This window comes from Indicator indicator, chromosome 1, assembly GCF_027791375.1.
Source record: "Indicator indicator isolate 239-I01 chromosome 1, UM_Iind_1.1, whole genome shotgun sequence".
In the NCBI taxonomy this organism is placed as follows: Eukaryota; Metazoa; Chordata; class Aves; order Piciformes; family Indicatoridae; genus Indicator; species Indicator indicator.
In genome coordinates this window covers 4699480-4723038 of record NC_072010.1, presented here as the reverse complement: position 1 = coordinate 4723038, position 23559 = coordinate 4699480, and positions in this window count along the sequence as shown.

Below are 23559 nucleotides of genomic sequence, written 5' to 3'. Positions count from 1 at the left end.
CAAGCCCTTCTTTTCTATTTCTTTGTGCTTTAGGACTGGGTGGACTTTAAATTTGAAAGATAAATGCAATTTAAGCCTGAATGATGTGAGTAGACTTCATAGTAGCTACTGCATAGTAGCTAGACTATGCAGTAATTAAGGAGACAGTTTGACAAGGAGGGGACAAGGAGACTTATCTGTTTGCAGCTCTGCTTTGTGACCCCAGGAAAAGTCACTCATATTTTTGTCCCTTGATTTGTATGTCCATATAAAATTATTCTAATAACTTACTTCCTCTTTGCCAAATCATTTTGGTGTCCTGGTAACTCTGTCTCTCATTCTCCCTTCCTTTAACATATCATCAAAGTGTCCTGGCAGTACTCATTTTAGGCTACAGGAATTGAGTCCATCATTCTTCATACAAAGTTATTGAATGGGAATCACATTTGCAGTCAAACTGGGAAGTAGAAAGTTAGCTGACCTGTCTTTTGGGGCATTTAGTTTATTAGGTTCCTACATGTGCTTAGTTTGATCCCTTGAATGCTATCCTAGAAAATGATTCCAGGCTGGATTGTAAAAATGTCAGTTTCTTCAAACACGTGCACAAAACCCTTTCTGAATTTGTCAGTTCTTCTCAATTACAAATCCATTGTTCTGTACGAGACAGGAATGTTACTTCCACTTGGAAAAGATTAGCCATTTAGCTGTCAGGAGCTCACAGGATCCATCACTGTCTGTAACATGATGTGTTCTGTCTAGCTGTTTGTATCCTTTCTGCAGATCCCATTTTCGTCATAGATTGATAATTTCAGAGCGTGCACTTGACCTATGCTCCAATATATTGTGAGTAGGTCTTTTCTTTGCTGAAGAGTGCTTTGTCCTTACCCCACTTGCAGTGATGTGTTCAGCTCTAGAGTCCTCAGCACAGGGGAGACAGACCTGTTGGAGCAGGTCCAGAGGAGGCTGCAAAAATGATCAGAGAGCTGGAACCCCTCTGCTGTGAGAATAGGCTGAGGGGGCTGGTGCTGTTCAGCCTGAAGAAGAAAAGGCTCTGGAGAGACCTTCTGGTGGCCTGTCAGTACTTAAAGGGGTCTATAAGATGAGGATAGTCTTCTTAGCAGGGCCTGTTGTGAGAAGAAAAGGTGTAATAAACTAAAAGAGGAAGATTTAGACTAGATATAAGGATTATTTTGTTTGTGCTGAGGGTGGTGAAACACTGGCACAGGTTGCCCAAAGAGGTGGTAGAAGCCTCATCCCTGGAAACACCTAAGGTTATGTTGAACAGACTCTGAGCAAACTGATATAGTTGAAGATGTCCCTGATCATTCCAGAGAAGGTTTGAATAGATGAACTTTAAAGGTCCCTTCCAACCCAGACTATTCTGTATTTGTATGATTCTATGACTTTCTTCTAGGAAAAGGAAAAAAAGCACATTAAGCAGGGAAAAAGGCAAAACAGACCCAGGTACAAAATCATCCCCTGTTACTGCCCTTGGATATTGATTTTTCCACTTTCTTATACTACATATAGTCTTAAAAGAGTAATAATGTTTCAAAACTATCTCAGATCCAATATTAGCAGAGTGTTAGGTATGCTGTTAAATCTCTTTAGATATAGTGTGCTCATACAGGGTGGTGACAGGTGGTAACAATACAGTTAACTTTCCAGCTGGTTTTATCAGCAATGATTCAGTGTATTCTTATTCTACACATGAGAACTGGGGTGGAGACAAAATAAAGCAAAGTAGTTGGAGTAAAAATGGAGAAAAAAAAGAAATCTGCATTTCTAAATGAAAGCAAATCCCTTTTTTGCCTTGATTTATCCTCATTGGCTTTACAAATGACCATGTGAAGGACAAAATCAAAACACAAAGTTAATTATTTGGTCAAGTACTATTCATACTCAGGATGCTTTCTGCCTTTCTGAAGGAAGGTAAAGAAGGATTCCCCAAGTCTAAAAAGTTTTTTGAACCTCAGATTGATTGGAGCAACTGATACATGAAATCCAAACAAGTCAGGTGATTTATGAAAGTGCCACAGAGGATAACTCACATTCATCCGTATAAAAAGATCAGCTCTTCAAACTGAAAGAGGGAGCACAGGGGAGGGAGGATCACAAAATAAGCTGATAAAGCCTAAATATTTTCAAATTTTGCTCATAAGAATGACTTTTAATTTAGACACTCTTTTGAGGACCCATCCAGAGAAGAAGAAAAGAATATGAAAAGATCTTTTTTAAAAAAAAAGAAATATCCATTTTTGCTTACAAGCTGCACTGGGAGATATGATGAGGACAGATTATGAAAATTCCCTGGGGCAAACATGCCAGGTTTGTTTTTTTTTTTTCAACATCTGTCCAGTTAAAACATCTATTTAGTGAGCCTATGCAAAACAGGTGCCACTTTTCTCTTTGATAAAGGACAGTGCAGGAGCTCTTGATGGGGACTGTTACCTTGTGGACACCAGGGAGCTGCTTACTAATAGAAATTAAAGTAACTGCCATAGCCTAACAGGTATCAAATCCCTTTTCTTGTCCTCCATTTTTAACTTAGGGTGAATATGGTGAGGGAAGGTTCTGTGTCAAAATTCATCATGCTAAGAGTCAGAAAATCCTGTGGGTTAGGTTCCTTTCTTCTTCAGATCTCCTTGGCAGTGAGCTTGCATTGGCCAGGGCCCAAGGATTTCTAGCTAATAAATTATTGTGGTGGAGGGACTGCTCACCCTGTAGCCATGCTAATTAGGTTCTTACCAGCAGTTTAGGTTACTTTATATTCTCAACATTCATGTAGGGCATGCAGATGTGACCACATGTTGTAGTTTTTTCTTACTTGCAAAGCAAGGCAGAGTCATATTTTGTCAGGAAACCCATAGGTTTCCAAAGGCTTTTTGGGACGTAACTGGAATACCAGTAGCTTCCTGTCATTTCTTGTTATGGCTTCTGTATCTTGATGGTCCTAATTAAAATTATTTTATGACTGGTAAAATAGCTAACATCTAAGTAGGTATTAGAATGACATAGATGTCCTTGCTATATATTGTTCACACCCCAACTACTCTTTGAAAACCTTCCATGTGATTATTAATAAGTCGAAGGCATAGGATTTCCCACTCAAGAAACAGAGACTGAAAGTCAGAGATAAAGACAGAGGCACTGTCAAGTAATATTTTGCAGGAGGACATTGAGTATATGTCATCCAAAGAAAAAAAAAAAGGTCCACAAAAATATTTTGTGGTAAGGGGTGCGGATTTTAGACTTGCCACACTATCCAGTATTGCCAAGGATTTATGATGACAGGAAAACTGCTTTAGTGATCAAGATATTTAAGAAGAAAACTAGGGGGTTAAAGACCCCTCTGTAATATGAGTAAATGTATAATGGTTCCAGTACTCCTGTTACCTGCCTTTAGTTATCTGCAGGTGTCAGCTGACTCTTAATAACCCCAACACAGTAATTCCAAACAGTTTTTATCCTTCATAAAGTACATTCAATACTGTAACATAGATTAAGTAATCCCTATTTGTATAAAAAGGCCCATTTCTGACTAAAGTTTTACTCATAAAGGGAATCATTCCAGCACAATGTGCGACTCTCTCTCCATAAGTTATTACTGATATTTTTACTTTTTTATCTGTCTTTCCAACTAACTTTTTACAGGATTATGAGACACCATTTCCTAGATTCACATTGCTGCTGATGTTTATCAGTGACCTGGGATAAAAAGAGTATGTCTATTGTCAGTAGTTTGTAGGTGATCTGAAAGCTGAAGGGGTTAGCAATGAAAGAGTAAAAGAAAGTGCCAGGGATCTAAGTACCTTGGCAAGCTATACATAGACAAATAGTCTCTTTTTTAATGCAGTGAAACATAAAAATGGAAAAACAAGGCACAGCTGTCATTGAGGATACTCTATCCAGGCACTCCAAGACTGCAAAACACTTCTCTAGCAGGATGGATAATTAGGTAAAAAAAGGAGCTTTCACTTTAGTGTGACACTTTACTCATGTACCTCAACAGGGAAGTCTAATGTGGGCACAGTGAATCACCTCAATATTTGTGTTGGGTTCAGAGCCGTTGAAATACTTTTTTTTTTAGTTCAGTACCCATGATAGAGAAAGGGTGTTGACAAATAAGGGAAAATGCAGAAAACAGGTATGTGAATGATTAAATGCTTGGTGAACACACAGTGAACAACAGGGAAGTCTGCAATTGTTTAGCTCCTCAAAGTGCAATCTAAGGACTGATGCAATCATTTTGACTACTTACAAAGGCAACAGCAATTCACTGGCAGAGGGCTCTTGTGAATATATGCATCAGTAAGAAACGTCAGGAAGCTGAACCTAAGCAAAGAGATTTGAAGCAAGCTACATATTATTTCTTATGAAGGGAAAACTTGACGATGAATACAATGGTTCTATAGACCTGGAATATATTTTGCTTTGTTGAGGCTTTAATATATACTTTTGTTCAAGTTGGAATTAACTCAGCTACATCCTCAACTCTGTGTTACATGGAGGGTCTGGCTAATGTTCCTTTTTATCTCTATAACTCTGGAATACACAATTTTCCTGTGTTTTGATATTCCACACCTCATCCACATGTGTATAACCACGGTCGTCTTTGCCTTGTGCATCCTTTAGAAATAGTGACAACTACATTTCCTGAGCAAATCCTTAATTCCCAAGACTATTCAGAGGATTTTTTTTTTCATGTCAAGAACTTCATCACAGATCCTAAATCCGAATTTAATGAAAGTGAACTTGTGAGAATGCAGTTTTTCTTACCATCACCAGGACTGTTTGTCATCCTCCACCTCCTGCACTAATCTGTATCTGTTCAAAATGAATGAAAAGGACTTAATAGCAGTTTATATGCCCATATACCCCATACATGACAAGAGACTTAGAATGGGAAACGGCAGAAATTCAAATATCTGCTACTTGATCTAGATTGAACTGCAATTTATGATACAAAAATTAAATAAAGCTTTTAAAAATGGTCAGCTTTGGAGATAAAAAATGCCTCTTTTCTGGCTTTGGGAGTTTTGGAACAGAGAAAGCATAGATATGAACACATAGCATTTATTTAACATGAAAATTGTTATCTGTTAATAATCCAGAGAAATCTCAGTACAAGCAGTAGGGTCCCATTATGCACCAGAGCTGGCATTTGCATCAATATTTTGGCTCCTGTCAGAAGTGAGGAGAGAGTGGGGCTCTTGCTTTGGCTTTGTAGGAATGGATGGGCTTTTTTGGGAAATGAGGTGGCAGGGCAAAGCTCAGTCTTATAAGGCCATGTTGTTTAACCTCCAGAGAATTGTTGAGCTGTGCAAAATTTAGCAGACCATTGACTCATGAGCATGTCGACAGGTAATGTTAACTTATAAGAGCAGCAGTGTTCAAGGCCTTATTCCTTTTTCTTTTTTTTTTCACTGTTTGGTTTGGCAAACGACAGCTTTCGTTGCAGCTTGAAACCCCTGACAATTGATTATTGAACCAATAATTGTGGTATCGTAAAATACCTACTCCTTGCACAAAGCTTTCCTTATCACACTCCAGGCTTTGCTGACATGGGGCCAACTTTATGTACTTACACACATTCCTTTAGTTTTTCTTCACTACATTCCTACTTTAACAGATCATTCCCAAAGCACTTAAGGAAGTGGAGAATTAATGAAGAATGATACAAAAGTTTTCTCCCCTTCTAAAGGACTCTTACAAATTGGGACCCAAAATGCTTGATAGATTGATTTTGGAAACATCCCACTTTTTATAACACACTGCCACTGGCAATTTAAAAAAGGGCTGGTTAATGTGAAAAGCAATTGTTTCTCTCTGATACCTTCAGCCATATTTGTCATTGCTTTTATCTTTGTCATTTTCTTTTGTCCCAAGAATTGATTCCTTCACATGAAATTTAGCCTCTCCTCCCTGTGTAAAATTTCCCATGAGTAAAACTAATAGCAAAGGCTATTACCCAACATATTACCCAAGGCTGAGGCGGTTATTCTGACTGTCTATTTTTATTTAATACTATATATCTTTTTGTCTTTACCCATGGGATGTGTTTTCCTTCCCATTAGTCCAGTTACAGGCTAGTGTGACTCCTCTGACATCACTGGAATTATGTGCTCACTGGCAAGTATTATCAAGTGGCAAATTCCTATACCCTGAAAATTTAGTTTTGAACCATACAGACCTTTCCATGCTAAATAATGCAATATGGTCTCTCATGGACTTATGTATGAGTCTGATATAGCAAATGAGAAAGAGGCTTCAAATTCATAGGTATTCTTTTCATTTCTTGAAGATGAAAAATAGATAATTTATCTGACCACATATTTTCAAGTCACTGACCATTGATATTCTCTGCAGTCTTTGTCCTCTGTGGACAAGCTTGTGAGAAATAGAAATGTGCCCCAAATCCTTTGTAGAGTGGTTCTGCCTCACTTAGACACAAGACCAGTTAGTGGTCCTGCTATTTGGTTAAAGGGAGGCTTTAGATTAGCCCAGTATTTGGACACTAATGACCATAAGAAAAAGGTAACAAAGAAATGGTTTTTAAGTGGGGTGAGGCTGCAGGAACTTCTTAGGCAGGAAAAATAATTTTATCTATCATGTTGTTGTGGATTAATCCCAGTAAGCAGCTAGCCCCCACACATTTGCTTCCTCATTCCCACCCCAGTGGGATGGGGGGAGAATGAGAAGGTTAAAAGTGCAAAAACTTGTGGGCTGAGGCAAAAGCACTTTAATAGTTAAAGAAAAAGCTATGCACACAAGCAAAATAAAGCAAGGGATTCATTAGCTATTTCCCATGGGCAGGCAGGTTTTCAGCCATCTCCAGGAAAGCAGGGCTCCATCACACAGAGCAACATACTTGGTAAGACAAACACCATCACTTTGAATGTGCCCCCTTCCTTCTTCTTCCCCCAGATTTATATGCTGAGCATGACATCCTTTGGTCAGTTGAGGTCAACTATCTCAGCTGCGTGCCCTTTCAGCTTCTTGTACACCTCCAACCTAGTCACTGGTTGTAGCAAGTGAGAAGCCATGAAGGCCTTGACTCTGTGTAAACACTGCTCAGCAGTAACTAAAACATCCATGTGCTGTCAACACTGTTTTGATCACAAATACAAAACATAGCCCCACACAAGCTACTGTGAATAAAATGAACTTTATCCCAGCCAAAACCCGTGCACAAACCCAGAGATGAAATGAAGGAGAAGGGAATGGAGGCAAGGATGGGAGCTGCACTAAAACCTGAACCTCATGTCACCTGGACAATGATCTCTTACAAGTTTCTACAAACATTCATTGGCTTCAGAAGAATTTTCTGGTTTATGTCCAGCTGAAATTTGTTCAGAAATTATTACTGTTGTTATCTTGAATAGCATGGATGTTGTAAAGTTAACAAACCACTTGATCACCTTGGAAAGTGGGAACTGAATTCTGCTATCACAACATCTTAAGACCAGAGGTGACACTGAAGTTAGCTCTTTCACCCAGTTTGTGCTGAGAAGAATATATACCAAACATTTATCATATTCAGCTTACTTTCAAAATGTCTTAAATAGTGTAGGAACAGCAAAGTGCTGGGGCTTGTATCCTTCCAAAGCAGCACTGCACATCAGAGAGCTGCAGGCATCACTCATTGATCCAGAAGCTTGTGCAATATGTATGTGTTTGTGTCACAGCCACAGTCAAAGGTCACATTTAATTTTCTGCCAGAAGAGCACCCTCAGAGCTGACACAAGAAGATAAAGATACTACTCATTACAGTGGCTGTGATTTCTCTACCCACATAGGCTGTGTGGGAAGGAGATCAGGCTCCAGTCCCTCAAGTGCAGAACTATCTATACAGTAGCCCCTCAGCTTGCTGAGACAGCAGAGCAGTGCCTGTTTGCTTCCTAATTTCAGATAATAGTTAAAGATAAATAATAATAATAATACCAAAAAAGTCTGATTATATTGTGAGGCGGTTTAAGTGCTGCATAGAATCTTTTGGGAATTAAAAAAAAAAAAAAAAGAGAAAGAAAAAGAAAGAAAAAAAGAAAACTCCAAAATGACTGTTCAATTGCACTGAAGCATCCAGAATTTAGTGCACTTTACATCTAATTTAAACATGAAAAATGCAAACCAGGGCATTATGAAAATATGTGGGATGATGTTGACTTTTTCAGTTATATTCAGCATTTCTGTCTCAGGGTGACAGATCCTGGAGTGGCAGATCCTTGACTAAGACTATTTTCTGGAAGAAACGATGCATCTCTGTACCAGCTGAGGACCTTGATGTTAGAAAACATCTCTTATGATTTTCCTAAATGAGTCAGGCAGTTGTCTCGTGGTTTGCCATGAGAACTTCCATGGTCTTCAGGCCACTTCCATTTTTTCTGCAGGCTTGTCAATAAATAATTACTGATCAGATTCACAGCATGAGTTCTAGAAGAGTTTTAAAGGGGATATAGGCAAAAAGAAAAGAGGGCAATTAATTCAAGAATATTAGTGCAGATATAGAATAAATAGGCAACAAAACCAAAGAAAAGGTGGTAGAAGACATGCTTCCATAAACAGGAAATAAATAAGATCTCCAGGATGGGAAGATTATTTCCTTAAGTAAAAGCAGAAGCTGGAGGAGAAGAGGGAAGAAGATGGAGAGTGAAAGAGGAGGAGAAGAAGGGGCAAGTTCCAAGAGACAGTGAGGAAAATGCTCAGCATACAGGGAAGGTGTCAGAAAGCTGACAAGAATGATAGAGATCCAAAACCAGCAGAGAGGGACTGAAGACTGTTCTTCTAAGAAAGGTGATGGGCAGAGTAGCCTCAAAGTTTTCATTCCCCACCATGCTAATGCTGGAACTTGGCACTAATTCCAGCTTTTACTGAGAGCCTTTATATAGTGTGCCACGAGGCACAATGTTAGACCTTGAAGGCCAAATGAAAATGCAATAATTTCCTGTAATCAGCAATGAGCTGATGGGGGAATCTCATTGCCTTTGTAAAACAGAATGTATACATAAATGACAAGGAAGAATCTTCAGACCCCACATGGGCAGGCCAGAGCTTCTGAAGTGCATAGGCAATGAGAAACAGACTGGTAGGTATACACCACCATCTCTGCCTGTAATGCCAGGAAAATAAGATCTTTACCATTTTTTTGTGCTTCTTGCCTGCATAGATTTAAAAAGCAGACTGTTTTGGGAGATGTTGAAGATTCACTTCCTCTTGGTCTGTTCCTTGGTCCCTGTTCAGCAAACTTTCATGTGTTCCTCAGGTCTGGAGACCTAAATAAAAATGAAGAAGCTACAGGGCTCATCACAGAAGAACAGAATCATGGAATAGCAGGGGTAGGAAGGGGGCCTCTAGAGATCATTTAGCCCAAAGCCTCTGCTAAAGCAGGTTTGCCTACAGCAGACTGCACAGGAATGTGTTCAGGCAAGTTTTGAAAGTCTCCAGAGAATGAAACTCCACAACCACTCTGGGCAGCCTATTCCATCTAGAATGTGATCTAGTAGCAAGGAGCAAAAAATCTTTGGCCTTTCTATCCTTAGAAGGTAAAGCAGTTTTTCAATGGGAACAGTGCCAGGCTGGGTGCTGGACATGTGGCAGCTCTGTGGCTGTAGCCCTGTAAAAGCCACCTCCTCCATCCCCAGCCCTTGAAAGCCTGCATGGCCAGGTGCCATGCCCACCCATCACTGTGGTTTTATTAGTTAAGTGCTTCAATACAGAATTGTTTATGTACCCAGCACCTCGCTCTCACATGGTGTGCAGGTGGAAAGCAGAATTGTTGTTTTTTTACCAATGGCCTCTCTTTTTTGCAGCTCTGGAGAAGAGGCTTAGGAAGGAGAATGAGCAACTGAAGAGATATTTTCCCCTTTCATTTCTGTTTTTGCGGGTGATTCCATAAAGCATTGTGAAGTATTATGGATTCAGAGCAATCTGAGAGCAGGTTTCAGTGCAATATCTTTTCTTCCTTATGTGTATTCTTTCCCCTGTGCCCTTTCAAATTGAAATGCTTTTTTGTTTCGGTTTGGTTTTGTTTTATTTTTAAATGCTTTCTCAAGACACAGTTTTATTGAGTTATATATATGCTATTCTTCTGGTAGCAATCATCTGGTTTGCATTTGCACATTTTCTATGGATACTTTTCTGTGTACTTTCCATTTCTATTTGCACATATGAAGAATACTGTTTAAAATGGTAAACTCAATAGATTTTTCACTTAGAAGACTTCAGGAAATAAAAACACTCTCATGTAGAAAAATTTGGCTTTAAGCTGTTCTCTGTAGTCTGACATCCCATAATCTGGAATTGACAATTGTGTTCACTGTTTGTGTGGCTAAAGTATAAGCAGTGAAGCCTGGAAAACAAAGGTAAAAATAAAAGAAGAAAGATTTTTTTTTTTTTCTAATCCTTGAACATCCACAGCAATAGGGAAAAGAGGATTTTTTTTTTTTTTTAAATCATAATGTTTCTCAAGGTTTTTCCATGAGATGGCAGCTCTTTAAAACATAATGACTAGGGAGGAAAACATTGGTTCAAGCAATGAGAAGCCTAAAAACTAAGAACCAAAATAAAATCACCTTCAGTTTATGTCGGGATCATGGAGAGAAGAGATGTTTATCTAAAGGACACTAAGGGTATTGCTAAATAGGGAGAAAAGACAGCGTGGAAGTATCTATAATTCTTCATAGATCTTTGTTTTCCAAGATGGAGCAAATGTATGTTGCCTTCCCACTTCAAGAGAGAAATTGAAAGGTGTTGTTTCTATTTTAATGGTTTCTGATAGCGATGCCTCAACTTTCTGAATAGAAAACATTTAGGAAAAAGAACAAGTACAGCAAGTCTAAGCAGGGGGAGAATGTGCTTTTTCATTGTGATTAATACCCTGCTGTTGCTTACATATGGTCCAGATCGAGTGAATGGGCAAAAGTAGTCAACCTTGAAATCAGTATGCAAACGTAGCCTTAATTAGATGTTTCAAAGGTCCAATTTGCCTGTCCTGGCACCTGGGTGGGGTTTTTTTGTTTGTTTTGTTTTTTTTCTGATTGAACTTTCCTAGAAAGTCAAGAGATAATACTAGCAGTGTCATGTATTTATTCTCCACAGTGATATCCTAGAAGTGTTTGATGCTTTTAACCAGAAAGCAAATAGGAGAACCCAAAGCAAATAAGAAAGAGGGATCTATCAATTGATTTACTCATTAATAGTTACAATCTCTCATTTCTTTTGAACAAAGGAAGGAAGGTAATCCTTATTGCTGCATGCTGCCCACAGAATATCTGAAGTCCCTGTGTGTTGCTTCTGATTAGCTCTCTTCAGAGATTTCCCATGGGGAATGTGGCTGAAAGCCGAGGGGGAGGTACAGGGGTAGGGGGACAATACTGGGCAGTGTCACCAGCCTCCTTATGAAAGAAGGCTGAGTGTCTGTAGGGGACAGATGGGATTTAACCGTGATTGTTTTGTGTGCACTTCATGTTTATCATAAGTCCTAACGCTTCTGTTCATCATTGAGCTCTGCTGAACCCACACAACCTTTCACTCAAATGCTTACCTATATTTAAGAGTATCACTAGAGTCTTTTTATTATCTTCCTTTCCAAGATCCACACTTGTGCAGGGAGGATATTATAATCTTATTTCTCTCTCTCTTTTTTTTTTTCTCTTTGTATATTAAAAAATGCTGAGGAAAGGGCTGAGGAAAAAGATTGAAAAGAAAAGGAAAATTAATATATTCCTTCAGTTGAAGTCATGGTGGAAAGCAGATCACACATGTTATGCTCAAATTCATTCATACATAACTCTACCTGTCTAGTGTCTTCTGTTTTCTCATTTATGGGAAGAAAAACTATTCCTTATAGTCCAAAATACTTTTCAAGCAGCACAATAAGAATTGTTTTCCCTCTGTTTGCTAACCTGTGCTCTGTAAGGCTTGTCTGACTAATTTTAGCAAAATAACAACCACAACAAAAAAAATAGCAATCACTAAAACAACCCAGAATGCTGTTTTTTAGGGCCAAGGATAGTAATAAAAAGACTTCCACTCTTAAAAAAACAGTAAAACAATAAAAGGTTATTGGCTCAAATATTGACTACAGACTTTGAGCAACCCACTACCCCGAATACATGCCTTCTGTAGAGCACCTTCTGTGCAGCACAGGGATGAAAAATAAGCTATTTGCATAAAGAATTTGAGGTCAAGGGAGAAAAAGCACCATGTGAATGAGTCATATTGTGAGGCAGGGGAATATTCATGATTGGCTAAAATTAGTTGGGAAAAAGAATCCCTTAGCAGCTACACCAGTGAGAAACTAGCAGGTCTTTGGCACCACTGACTTGGGTACGTCTCTCACACTGAGTGATGGAAGCTGATAAAGACTCAATGAAACATAAAACACTTGCCCCACAGCTTCTTTTGTTTGGGGAACAATGACTTTCAGATGCAATTAAAGGCAGAGGCTGGAAGCTGTATGCTTGTACTGTGTTTTCATGGGTATGGAGTTTCGTGTCTGTAGTATACCTCCCTGCACTTAATGAGGTATTCCTTAAAAATAGTGTGAAGGTCGCTATTTCATTTTTTTTTTGTTGTTTTAAAGAAGTCACTAAAAATGGCCTCTTTGACACTTTATTGCTGTTATTAATTCACTTCTAATCACATGTATTACAAGGAAAAGCCTGAGAGGAGATTGACACCTGATATAAAAGGTGCTAATTTGATAATGATGGCAATCCACAGTATGTCTTCTGTGCATTTTTCTCATATAATTCCTCTTGATCCCTTGGAATATCGTGTGCCAAATGAAGCAGCTGAGTTAATTTTAATTCCCCACACCCTTTTCTTTCGATCTTTTTCTGTCGGTCTGCGCAGAAATTTTGAACTGTGGCTGGTTTTGATGCTGTAACAGCAAATGCTTCCTGATGTAAGATGTGGATCAGAATGGCAGCTGTGACTGCATGCACTGCCCAGCCCATCACAAGAAACTCTGGGCCCTGGAGCTTTTGGTGGTGTTTGAGCAAATCATGTAGACGATGTACCCCAGGAGGCAACATTTCCACTTTGTTCAACTTCACAAGTTAAAGATGAAGGTGGCTGTCAGATGGGGTACTGAAATTCAGTGTCTTCAGCAAATCACCCCTGTATGTTTTAGAAGCACAGAATATTCTGTCCTGCTTTTTCTGTCACTGTCTGGCTTACGGCAAACTGTCAGCACCATCCACATTTGAGCTGAATTTGGAGTCTGTAGAATAACTCAAACACTATAAGAACCAGCTAGTGTAAAAGTGTTAGTGGAGACAAGCTCAGGAAAAAGATTTTTCTCTACTGTGTTCCTCTGCAGGTTACTTGCACCCCTAGAAATGACTGATATTGGAGATTCTCCAAAACATTCAGATGGCCTCCAGGTCATACCTTGTGAACAGATCATGAATTAAAAGGTATCAAGGTCCAGTAACAAGAAGGAGAGAGACTGTTTACAAAGGCCTGTAGTGACAGGATGAAGGGCAATGGCTTCAAACTGAGAAGAGCAGATTCAGACTGGCTGTTAGGAATTGAGCTAGTCACGTAAAGTTAATGTTGGGGTGGGGGTGGAATTTTCAATCCACCACAAGGTTCTTTACCATTAGGGTGATGGAACACTGGAACAGATTGCCCCAGGGAGGTGGTTGGGGTCCCATCCCTGGAGATAGTCAAAGTGAGGTTCAACAGGGCTCTGGGCAGCCTGATCTAGTTGAGGATGCCCTTGAGTACTGCAGAGGGGGGTTGGACTAGATGACCTTCAGAGGTTCCTTCCAACCCAGACCATTCTATGATTCTATGAAAAATGCAGTGGGTCCATGTCTTAGTGTGGCAAGTTCTCCTCCTGTCTAAGTAGTGGGAGGAGGCCAATCATACTGTGGGATGAATCCAAACCAGCATGGCCAGCATGTCAAGGGAGATACGATTCTTCCCCTCTGTTGAACTCTGTTGAGATCTCACCTGTAGTGCTGTATATAGCTCAAAGTCATTATCAAGGCATTGTGGATCTGGGAAGAATCAAATCAGCTGCATAGAACTGAAGCATCCAAATTTACAAGTATTTAATTCAAGCCAGCCACTGGGTCCTCTTAAAGGTTCACAAGCTTTCTGTGTGAGCACAATCTTTCTAATACATTGATTGTAGCAAGGCAGTGGCAAATCAAAGAAGGGCTAGGATGAAGCAAGATGCATGGTGTGGCCTGAGGAGGTGGCAGCAGAAAGTGGGAAGTACCATCTTTTGTTCCTGATTGCACTTCTTAGTTGTGTGGAAAAGCAATTGTAAGGAAAAGTCTTGCAAAACAGCCTTGACATCAAATTTAATGTTTGAATTTCCATTCCAAGTACTGAAACTCCAGGATGTCACTAACCTGCTGAACATACCCAGCAAACAATGCAAAAGAAAGTCTCCCAGCAATTTTATGTTGTAGAGCTGCTACCATTTTGTGATATGTGTGAACCATACTTCGTCCCTAAATGTGGAACATACCACAATTTGTCAAAATCCTGGCTTCTGCACAGAGTTAGACCAAGGCTCCATTTGTCCTCAGAAATGCCAAGATTTTGCTTACTCAGAACCTTGATCTGCAAATGTTCACTGTGGAACAGCAAGACTTGATGTGTAGTCAAGTGCAGACACTGACACGGAACTCAGAAGGCTGCCCTAGTGCAGAATGGACAAAACCTGTTGCCTGTTATCAAACAAATGTTTATTTTGACACCACCTCTAGTAACTGTAGCCTGTACTAAGCAATTATCACAGAATTATAGAATAATAGAATGGTATGGGTTGGAAGGGACCTTAAAGACCATCTAGTTTCAACCCCCTTGCCATGGACAGGAACACCTTGCACTAGACTGGGTTGCTCAAGGCCTCATCTAGCCTAGCCTTGAACACCTCCAGGAAGGAGGTATCCATGAGCTCCCTGAACAACCCACTCCAGTGTATCACCACCTCACTATAAAGAATTTCTTTCTAATATCTGTTATAAATCTACCCTCCTCAAGTTTAAATCCATTCCCTCTCATCCTATCACTAAAAGCCCTTGTAAAGAGGCCCCCTTTAGGTACTGGATGGTTTCTATAAGGTCTCCCCAGAGCTTTCTTTTCTCCAGCATGAACATCCCCAACTGTCATAGTCTATTCCCATAGGAGAGATGCTCCATCCCTGTGATCTTATTTGTGGCCCTCCCCTGGACCCATATCACCCAAACTTTTATTTCAACCCATTCAAACATTTCAGCTTTATATTCTTATTCGTCTTGCAGCTTCTATTATTACCCACTTCACATAGAATGAAGACCAGTGGTGTGCCTGAAGATATGAGAGCCTGCTGTGCACTATGTAGTATGTGTGTTCTTGACTTCAAGAAGGATGACAACAAAATAGTTTCATCTGCATAAGCCTTTGCCATTAGTCTCTGGGTGCAATGTGTGCTGCTTGTTTAATAAACAAATAAAAACCTAAATTATTTGTATAGGGAGGGAACAGGAAAGCACTGAATTACATTCTGGAACATCTATTCCTCTATGCTTCAAAAGGCAGAAGCAAAGAGAGGGCAGGGGTATGAAGTTACCTGTTTTTCACCTAGCACCTTATTCTTTACTCCATAAAGAATAGATTATAATTCTAATCAGTTTGGCATTCTTCTCCATTCTTCATGCAGGCTTCAGCTTTTCCTCTCTGCCTTTTAGCCCTTCCTTCTCCCAGATTACTCTATCTAAAATGTCTCTGCTAGAGTTGCCATATAATCAGAGGGTTATGAAAGTTGGAAAGGACATCAAAAGGTCTATAGCCCAACCTCCTGCTCACAATTGGGTCAGCACTGAATTCAGACCAGATTGCTTTTGTCCAGTTGGGCTATCAAAATCTTAGAGGATGGAGGCTCCAAAATTTATCTGAACTTCAAAATCTCATGCCTGATATTTTTTTTTTCTTTTATGCAGATGGATCCTTTCTTGTCATGCACCTCAGCTTGGTTCCATCTTCTTAATAATTTTCTCAGAGGTGCTGTAAGTCTGCTATGAAGTGCTGAGAATCCAGGCTGAACAAATCCAGCTCTCTCAGCCTTTCCTTGTAAATCTTGTGCTCCAACCTCCAGACCACCTTGGTGGCCTGTGCTGGACTCCCTGAAGTTTGTCAACAGCCTTCTTTTGTTGGAGCCCCAACTGGTTGCAATATTCCAGATGTGGCTGGATGAGCATCGAGTAATGGAAAAAAAGTGCTTCTGAAATATTATCTTTCCCTGAATCAAATAATCTTTCTTTTTTTTTTTAAGAAAACAACCCAAACAATCCAGTAGATATTTCTGCTCTTCTGAATGTTTGCTGATATTTACTTTATTCTCATTTAAAATTAGTTTTCTCTGATTTCTCTTGCCACCATTGTCCTTCCCTTTTGGATTTCTCTTTTCATCCTCTGTTTGTCGGACATTGTCTTCTTTTTTTTGACATTATGTTTCCAGGGCCTTTCTGTACCAACTTTTGTACCTCTGAAACAATGAACTTCAGAGTAGTTAAAGGAACTGGTAAAGCATGAGCTACCCTCTGCCTTCCAACAGTCTTGTTTATTTCTGAGTATTTACCCTCTAAGTTTAAATATTCTCGGAACCCTTCAACAACCATCATCTGATTCTCAACATTCTCAATATGCTGAGAATATAAACACTCATTTGTGTTTTCCTCTTCAAATCCCTGGGTCTCAATGGTATCCTATGGGAGGAGTTTGGTGTGGAGCTGGCTATGGAAAACATTAAGTTTCTTGATGAAAACAGGAGACTATCCAGTTGAGAAGAGAGAATTCCAGCTTTCTACTCAGCAGAAGCCTTGAGGATTACAGTTCCTAAAGAGACATGGGGGTCTGAAGTAGTATGATTTCTCTCCCCCAAAATACTGCCGAAGCAAGCAGGAAAGTAATTAGGCCTAGCATGCTTTAATTACTTTTTCCATGTTTTAATTTTTCTGAACTTCAGGGGTGCTGGCAACCAGTGTAATAAAAGAAAGTAACTTGTTCAGGAACAGATCTTCTTCCATATATCTCCTTATGTTACACAGATGAAGAAGTAACCACATACTTGCTGGGATAGTGTTCATTATTTTGTACTTAGCTAAATTAAATACATAATACATTTCCAAAATTAAGGTTAACATGATTGTGATAATGGCCTGAAGGTCAGAAGAATAGCTCAGTAAACACGGAGATTCTTATTTTTGTTACCTTTATAGATACATTTTTAGATTTGCAGCATTTTACTGAAAGAAACATCTGCAGGTAAGAAATGAATTTTGATAATAAAACCGAGTTTTGACCTATCTTTTCCATGGTTTGCCTGTTCTCCAGAGGCTTAACTCAACAGAAGTCAGTAGGCATACACTAGGCAGCAAAACGGAAGAACTCAATCCTGAGTTCTGATTTATGTTTTTTTAAGGGAACTTTACTGATGTACATCAGTCCAGTTTTGACAGAAGGAGGATGAAGACACTTTCAGTGGCTATATTCTGGCTGTCTGAAATCATGTCCTACATCTATGATTATCATATTGAATCTATTATTGTTTATTACTTTTTGAGTTCAATGAAGGACACATCCTGGATGGAGTCTGTTTACCAATTTATTATCCTATCACCATATGTTCTCAAATTCCCTGTCCCTTTGCTTTCCCATTTGGAAAACAATGGTAAAGAAGCTTGCCAAAACTGGAGATCTGCAGTTGAAAATCTCTGAATATTGGTTTGATTCTGCCTGTCCTGCACTGCTGCCAAGGGAATGATCTAAATAGAGGGGCAGCGCTTCTGCATATGCTTTTCTTTAAAAGATTCCCAGTTACTGGTAGTTTATCCCTCTGCCATTTTGTCTTGTCTTCCACCATTTTGTCTCACAAAAGACAAAATAGGAAAGAAAGTACTAAAGGGAAGTGTAGTCAGGGAAAGAAAAAAAGGTTAATTAGGGAGTTGGAGAAATGAGTGGATATTTTTATTCCTTTTTCTCTTTCAAAGTAGGACACTTGTTGAGCTGTGAAGCTTAACAAGGAGCAAGTGGGGATAAAAAAAAAAAAAACGAAGCCTCTGTGATTTCGTACTGGTTCTTTCAGTATTCTGCTTCAGGTTTGAGTGGTTGCTGAAGAGAAGCACTTCACTCTCTTCTTCCCGATTTCTTTGTGCTCCTGTTTGTCATCACCAGGAAAAGGGAGGATAAGGACTGAAAGAAAGGATGAAAAGCAATTGGTAATCACAGGGTTGAAACTTTCAGACTGCACCTGCAAGGCCAGATTGTAAACACTGGTTTCATCTTCCTCTCCAATTTGAGATAACAAAACATGTGTACAAAGATGGAGTAAGCTTATGTGTCTGCGGACCCTTTGATTAAGTTTCCAGCATTTCCTAGCTTGAAAACCAGTTCTTCTCCTTCCCTCCTGCTGTTTCAGCACCTTTGGTTCTCAGTGACCAGAATTGCTGCCAACATATCTGTATTTTACCTCTTTAAAAAAAAAAAAACAACCAACCAACCAAAAAAAAAAAAAAAAAAAACCCAAAAAACCCCAAACCAAAACAACAACTTGCTGTGAGTAGCTTCCATGCTGTATCCTTAGGAGAGGAGCTTGGCAGTGATTACAAAAAGTGAGAAAGAAGTGAAAATATTTGGTGAAGACGTTCTGGAAAAAAGTTTTGAAAAGCCTTTTTGTGATTGTAAAGGCAATAAACACCTTGAGGCTTAGGCACACATGGGAACAGCGGCTGTACATTCATTTCTTCCAGACCCTCTTCTCCACCTGTTCAGCCTCCTGCATACACATATTCAGTTTTCCCATATTGCTGCAGGAGGATAAGAGAGAGAGATATGAATTTCCAGGATCTGAACATCGTGCTTATTTCTTGCAGCAGCAATAGACATTCTTTGCAAATCCATTATACCTTATTAGGGACAAAGATTCAATCATTACAGATATTAATGCCACACAAAAGCATCTGGGAACCTGTGAAGCTAAGAAATGCAATTTCCCCCCCAAAGTCAGCTCAATGTCATCACAAATTGTTGCTTTTGCAAAGGTTTCAGGGAGGAAGAGGGATCCTCATGACAAGGAAACTGTATTAATTTCATCCCTCTTCTGTAATCTCACTCTCTATTTATTGCCTGTCCCAAGACTTTTGACCAAACAGATTAGATAACAGTTCGGTTTGTCAAAAAAATTGTCTGTTTGCTTCACAAATAGTTTCACTCATCTGTTTTTCCATAGCTTTAGCGCTAATGAGCTACTGCCAGCAGATCCATCCTGACTCAAGTTCTTCAGTAAGCTCGGATGGTATGTGTAGCAAAGTTTTTGACACACTTCTGTGTTTGGTCTCTGTTTAATAGATGTGGACAAATGTGTTATGTGCTGCATTTATTAGCGTTTATACCTACTCCATGAAAAAGCTCCAGTTTGGCCCAGTTCTTTATAAAAGCTCCACGTCAGGCTGCTGGTAGAATACAGTCTGCAGTAAAGAAGGGCTCTGTGCTGAAGGCCCCCAGGTTGAGCATATTAAAGACAGAGCTATGAAATACAAGGACCCTCTTGTCTTTCCCTACCAGTTTTTGTGTCACTGAAATGTCACTGATTTCAGTGAAACCATTTGAGATTTATGCTAATTGAGAGAAGAATGAGGCTGGTAGTTTCTAGTACTGCACAAAGTCAGAGATTCCAATGAAGTGTCCTGATTAGTAAAATAACTTATAGGTAGGCATTTGTGGGTAGATAATTTATAGGCAGATACTGTTACGCCATTTCAAAGTCTAATACTACTGGTAAAATACGCAAATAACAGTTTTCCTCAGAGAAAATCTTAGTTAAGAGAAATGATCCCTCTTAGATCATTGGCCAGATCATGTGGTGGCCCCTGAAGCTCTTGTAGTAAGGACATGATTCAGCCAGACACACCAGCATGTGCTTTTTAGCAGTAATCTCAGATGAATTGCTAAGTAGCTCAACTGCTTTGCAGGCTTGAGCAAGATAAATCAAACCATCAGGTGAGGGATTCTGTTAAATCTAAATGTTCAGGATTGCATAAGACTTTGAGGAGATAAAAAAAATGTATGTGTGTATATATATATATGTATTGCAGCAGCCTCTGTCTCTGCAGCTCAGTTTGAAACCAGCTATAGCCTTGATTTGAGTGGAGTTTTCTGAAGTGCTAAGAGGACAGAAAGTCCCACTGACTGTGTCCCACATAGCCCAGTCTTAAACCACAGACATAAGTGGCAGCCAAGACACCAATAAAAGATGCTTGGTGGGATGGTGTGAGCAAAGGAACTATAATAGTCTCAAGCTTGTTGATATCTGTACATGGCCTAGAGAGTATGTTGTGCTGAATCCAAAAATATCAAAGCCTTGACAAAACCTTAAAACTCCCATGTGATTAAGGTATTATTTCTGCTTTACAGGTGTAGCATATAGACTAATTGATTTGTCCAGCAGGCAGGAACACAACCCAGGTGACCATCTCCATATTCCCATCCTGTAATTGTAAGGACACTGCATATGTTGCAATTAGATTGGACGATATGCAAACCAGGTTCTCTTACAATGTTCTTCACCCATCTTAGTGTTCTAATGCTGCACTGCCGATACTGTAGGGATTGCTTATTCCACAGTCACCAAAACATCCCCCCAACCCTCAAAAAAAAGAAAAAAAAAGCTGCACTGACAGATTTTAAATATTCAAAATAAATCATGAGTTTCTGTCATGTGGAAACAAAAAAACTAATGATACAGTGAAAGGCTACATTTCCATAACTCTGACTCGCATCTACATATTTTCCATTTGAAAGTCAATGGGAACTGTGTGGCTGAGTGCTATGTGACTCTGAAAAACACAAAGGCAAGCTGCCTCCTCCTTGGCAGCCACAGCTCTGTCCTCCCGCAGAGGAATCACCTATGTGATTTGCATTTGATTTCCTTGCTAACCTGCAAGAGAACTGGAGCCAAACCGTAGGAGATGCTCCAACGGGATCTGAATATTTAGCAGCATGGGAACGAGAGGTAATTGATTCCTGGCTTGGGCACGCTGATGTAGTTCCTCTTTGCATAGTCGGGAGGGAAATGGAGTTGAGTTGAGCTAATATATTCATCAGCTGTTAGTTTCTCTAGAGAATGAGACTTTTAACCCTACAAATATCTTTTTAAACCCATAAATGATGAAACACTGGCCCAGGTTTCCCTGAGAGGTGGCAGATGCCCCATCCCTGGAAATGTTCAAGATCAGGTTGAATGGGACTCTGGGATGGTTGGTCTAGTTGCAGATGCCCCTGCTCACTGCAGAGGGGTTTGACTAGATAACTTTTAAAGGTTCCTGCCATTCCAAACTATTCTATGATTCTAAATACCTTCTCCTGAGGTGCTTCAGTTCAGGCTTTCATAGATTGAAATTCATTTTTCCATTGATAACAGATTGGCTTAAAGCACACACAGAGAGTAGGAAAAAGTTCTTCAAAAAAGAGTGGCTAAATAATAACATGACTGCTTGATTTCTAGTGAATACAGCTGATTTTGACCCACAGGAGTTCCTTCACCTCTGTAAGATGTGAAGAAGATAATCAAATGGTCAATGTGTAGATAAGCAAACTAAAGCCAGAATTAGGTTCTGCCCTCTACAGTATCATTATAGGTAATGTCAAGCTGGTTCCTTGAACGGGCACTTCTAAGTTGATTATTTTTTTACTCATTAAAGGAAAATAAATTTTGGACTACACCCACTTCCCCTGATTTCTTTAGTACCACTTGATTAAAAAAAAAAAAAAAACCCAAAAATGTTTAAAGCTGTTTTTCAGTTCTTTTGAAAGCTCTGTTCAGCAAGGGGAAAAGACATTAAATCCCTGTTACTACTGTGAAGTCTAACTAGATGTAGACTTTCTTAATCACAAGAGTCCATTGGTAAGGACCACGCTGTTGCAGTCTGTCTGAATGCACTAGGAGAAAATAGAAAAATAAAAAATGTCAAGATTTGTGAAACACACAAATTGAAAGCAAAAGAATTATTTTATAAGTTTATGAGGTTTATGTGACTCCCACGGCTCTTCTTATATGGGTTCTGTTTCTCTTTCTGCCTGTGCCCCTGCTACCATTTCTCAGTCAAATACTAGCCCCAAAGGTTGTTCAGGTCCTGAAGTGAAGGCAACTCTCTGAACAGTCTAAATCAGGGGAAGAGTTTGCTGCAAGACAGCAGAGTGTAATCTCAAGAGAGAGCTGAAACTGTGACTCCATCTGGAGACTGCACCTTTTGAGACACACTGGTAGCTCATTACAAGACAGCTCCATAGCAAAACAGGGTTCTATCAGTTTCTGTTGAAATCAGGTTTTCTGGCCTCAGTCCTGCCTCATGCAGGATACCAGCTCTCCAGTTTTACCTAATGCTGTGGTTTGACTTCTGTGAGACACAAATGTCTGATTACTTCCCAGGGTGTTCGGAGTGATAGTGAATTAATTTTTGTTTAAATGTTTTGAGATCCCAGGACCTACACAGATGGGAGACCTTTTCATTCCTAATGTAGGGCCCCTGACTCAGAAAACCATTCTGCTCCATCTATTTACTAATTCAGCATCATTAGAGTTTCACAATCAAGATGGTTTTACAAATTAATCTGAGTGACAATTGGCAATCAGGACTCATGGACTTGCAGGTTAGCAGTTAGGGAATTATTAGCAATGTGGTTTTAGTCATTTAAGTTGTTTGTGGTTAGTGTTGTGGAGTGGGTTTTGTTTTGTTTTTACAGTTAATTCAACAGATGTAAAAACAACAAGTGTTTGGCTGTCAAAAAGGGAATTCCTGCTTAAAAATAGTGGCTTCGGCTCTTGCTGACTGATGAAATGTAGCTGCTGGAGGACAGCTGGATTAGCATGTCACAGGACCTTCTTTTCTAAGGCCCCTTGTAGGACCACAAAAGATTGAAAGAAAGCTGAGGAGAGGGCAATTTCATTGCATTTAAACCAGGCTACTTTATTCAGTATTCAAGTGGCTGTGTTGGCCGTGAAATTTTGAAGTAGTGATTTCCTGGAGAAAAAAAAATTAAAAAACCCCATTCATTTTAGCCTTACTACATTATTTTTCATTTGAACATCCTATCTTTATTTCCCTTGATTTTAAAGCATAAATGCATGCTTTCTTCCTTCTTTGGGAGTGAAGTGCGTCTAAACCACTCCTTTAGTGCATTTACAGATGATCAAAGTTGCCATTAAAGATTCCATTATTAATTTTACTTTGGCACTGAAGCCCTTTTCTGGTGAACAAGGGATGTTAAGCAAGCAAGGAACCTTGCTTTGAGGAACATGGAATCTGTCATCTAAGCCACAGAGACAGTGTCCAGAGCAGCAACTTCATTGTTGTTTAAACCTGCAGCTGGTAGTATTGTCCGTGAAGGTGCTGTACTGCACCCACCATAGGACAACAGATTACCCAGCACCAAAGAGAAAGATCTGGGGCTGGTGGAGGGGTGGTGGGGGTGGTGATCTCCTGGTGCACAGCTGAGGTTTTGTAAGATTTGTCATAGCATGAATGCTGGTCATGTCCATTTTTGGCTGTGAAGGGAAGGCTTTGCCTTTTGGTGGCGTGT